General features: G+C 42.6%; 1 non-coding gene across 1 annotated transcript; it reads right to left on the reverse strand.

Annotated features, from left to right (window-relative positions):
- Positions 1–3,157: 3,157 nt before the first annotated feature.
- Positions 3,158–3,266, reverse strand: LOC136553051 (small nucleolar RNA R71). Its single transcript, XR_010782956.1, has one exon. It is a non-coding gene; the product is annotated as a small nucleolar RNA R71 (small nucleolar RNA).
- Between the last annotated feature and the right edge of the window lie 465 nt (positions 3,267–3,731).

Here is a 3,731-nt window from a genome sequence, read left to right on the forward strand (position 1 = left end):
GGAGGGAGTTGAAGGTGAAGAAGAGGGTGAGGAGAAGGAAGAGGGTGCTGATGGTGGTGATGATGTAGAGGAGGAGTTTGATGATGGTGGGTTGGTCTTCAATCCAAACTGGGTGGTGCATTCAATTGAGGTGTCTAGGCCGCCAGCCGATAGGATGGATTGGAGGGGAGCCACTATAGGGATTTCCATGCTACTTGCAAGATCAAGTAGTTTAGTGAGGTGTGTACCTCTCATACATTGCACTTCCACACCGGGCACTAGTACGACTTCTTCTGGGGCAACTTCTCAACTAGCAAGATGAACAAGAATGAGTTGTCCATTGATTGGAACCTTTTGTACCAGTTTGAGCGAGTTTAGTCATTGCTTGACAAGATTGAGTGGTCTGGGCTGAAAGAGATCATGAGCATGAAGCAAAACTAGAATGAATCTATGGTCCGATAGTTCTATGCTACCCTAGAGGTGAACATGGACAAGGAGAGAATCAAGTGTGGATGACAGGGAAGGGGAAGTTCAAAGCTTCCTTCAGAGATCTTGCTATTGCCTGCCATCTAAACTATGATGAGTTGAAGGAGGGTGAGTGTTGATACTTCTTAACGACTAGTGGAGGAATTCCACAAGCGCACAGAACTATCACATAGCACTTCGCTCGGTGAGTACCGAGTGTTGAATTTATATTTTTCCCATAGGAAGGCGGAAGGCTAAATTTATATTTAATGTTAGAATTGCTAAAGAAAAGCCTAAGTGTATCCTAGGTAGGTGAACGATAATGGTGGGTTATGTGTGAACTACCTGAACAAACTAAATAAATAAGCTACACTAAAGATAGCTTGGTGGGAGAGCGAGCGATATATCTTTTAGTAACAAAGGATAAACTAATGACTAGGAGAAATGCACTAGTACTTCGAGGCACAGCCTGCCTACCAACTAGGAGAGTTAAATAGACAAGGTCTATCATGAGCCCTATGATTTAATAACTAGACCTAACGTGGTGGAATACAAATGATGGACAAGGCTATCACCACTTGCCAACTACTACAATCTATCCGAAGTCCTAGCCATATCCACAGGTAATCTATAGCCTAAGCACCTCGCTTAATCTATAGGCTTACTACTTCGATCCGAGCTCTGATGAAATGAGACCAAAGCACTTGTTGATGGTCACTTAACACCCAATTTGACCATCAACACTCCACCCAAACCAAGGTAAAACAACATCACATGTGCCATATTATGTTTAAAATTTACCTAGTTCCACTTATACTTGGAAAAAAATATTTGTATGCAGGAAAAATCACAATAATGGACAAATGACGTGCATAGGAGGCAATGGCATGTGGTAAGGGGCCATGGGCCAACAGGACACATTGGCCGACGCATCCTGGCATTGCCCGACAGCACCACCCTCTTGCCACATCACTGATTCATGGGATGGCCTGCACATTGCTTCTCTAGTGTTGATCTATGTTGGTTTGATCCAAGGGATGAAGTTGAGCTGCCTTAGATCCATGGGCCCACCATCATCCACTTGGAGGGGCCAAACCATCTCTCTAGGCAAGGAACCACCTCACCTACCATGCAACCGCCATCCAAGAGCCATCCATCACCATTGGATGGCAAGGTGGTGCAGGGAATGGTCGATCGATGCCCCCTACCTCTCCACCACCTCTACTTCACCTACAAGTACCCCTATGCCCTCTACACACTATAAAAGGGGTTGTGGTTCTTGGTGGAGATCATTATTCAAGCATTCCAACCTCTCTAGAAGCTCTCTAGAGTAGTAGCTTTAGAAGTAGTAGCTAGCTAGTAGTGATAAGAGTAGAGCAGAGCTTGCCTTGGAGTTCGGAAGAGTCTTCTAGTTTGGTATAGCTCATTTGTAATCTTTCTTTTAGCATTTACTTTATTTAGTACTTTACTTTGTCAAATACTTTATTCAGTAATACAACTTTGCTTAGTTCAAGTCTTGTCTTGCTCTTGTCTATCATTAGTGAGCCTAGGTGCTTGTTCTTTGGCATCTAGATCATAGTTGTCTTAGTGTTTAGTCCTCCCATCATTAGTACTTGTTCTACCATCTAGTTAGGGTGTTTTGATCTTATTTCACCAGAGTTCGCACCAAAACACCAAGTTTATAGATTAAGCATGGTGCTTAGGCTATATCTTGCCTATACGTATGGCTAGATCCCTAGATAGATTGTGGTAGTTGGTAGGTGGTGACAACCCTGTCCTTCCTCTGTATTCCACCATGTTGGGTCTAGTTATTAAAATGTAGGGCTCATAGTGCTTTGTGCTTGATTGAATTTAGGGCAAGTATGCCCCTTGTACTTAGGATGTTCATACTATCATTAATTTATCTTTGTTGCTGAAGATTACATACTCTACCTCTTACACTCAACTACACTAACACTTCTAGCTACCTCTGTTTGTGTGATCAAACTCTTTCTATCTTTTCTTTTCCACCATCCATCACCCCATGTTGCTAAACCACCTACCTAGCCAACCTAACCACTGTTCCCAAACACACCAATCTGCCTTCCTTTGGGAAAATATAAATTTGACACTTGGTTCTCACCAAGCGAAGTGCTACACGATAGTTTTGTACGCTTATAGAATCCCCTTTCCTATATACACACATATGAACCATCAATAAGAATTTATGGCAACGTTGCCGAGCAAGGCAGCTAGGTTTGTGTTACCAATGTGTCAATAGGTTCTGGTAGTTAGGCCATCAGCCTTCGTTCTAGCAACCTTCTTTTTCCTTCCCATTTTTTAGTTACCTTTCCTCTTCCTAGCACAATTATGGCCAACATGACCATCCGTGAGTTTTCTACCCCTTTGGCTGCCAATGTAGCCACTGGCCCTAATGTCACTAATGCAGGACACTCACTTTGAGCTTAAGCCTACATTAATCATGATTGTGCAAGCCAGTCCTTTCTATGGTAAAGCTCATGAGGATGCTAACATGCATCTCCAACACTTTTTAGAGATCTGTAGCACCTTTACCATTAAGGGAGTGACCTAAGAGGCCAACGTGTTTGTCTTTTCCCCTTCTCTTTGCTAGGAAAAGCAAAACAATGGTTCTACTCGAACCGCAATGCTATAGATACATGGGACAAGTGTTCCAACGCTTTCCTAGTTAAGTTCTTCCTGATGGATAAGACCAATGCTCTTCGCAACAAAATCTCTACCTTTCAATAGCAAGCTGATGAGTTGGTTCCTGAAGCTTGGGAACATATGCAAGAGTATGTCGCCGCATGCCCATACCATGGCATGGAAGACTAGCTTTTGATCCAGAACTTCTACCATGGCTTAATTCCATTAGATAGGAGCCATTTAGATGCTATCGCCTGGAGGAGCATTCTTTTCGCTTAATGTCATAGATGCCAAGGCATTGATCAAGAAGATGGTTTCCAACTAAGGATGGAGAGATGAATGACTATAGCCCTGCAAAAGAGGTATGCATTCTCTTAAAGAACATGACATGCCTGCTGTAGCAAAACCATACAATTTATAAGAGCACAAGTACAATGGTAGCCCACAAGCGGTCACACTATTATACTTGAGCCCATATAAACTTGATAGTCCGTCGAGTACCAGAAATAAACCCTATGTACGAGAAGGTACTTAGTTAGACTTACCCTATCATAAACAAAAAATAAAGTGACTCCAAGGATTATGTAAGGTTGTATCAGTGGAGCTAGCTTGACAACATTTTGCATAAAAAGCTTACCAATTCA

Source organism: Miscanthus floridulus, chromosome 4 (assembly GCF_019320115.1).
Source record: "Miscanthus floridulus cultivar M001 chromosome 4, ASM1932011v1, whole genome shotgun sequence".
NCBI classification, from domain to species: domain Eukaryota; kingdom Viridiplantae; phylum Streptophyta; class Magnoliopsida; order Poales; family Poaceae; genus Miscanthus; species Miscanthus floridulus.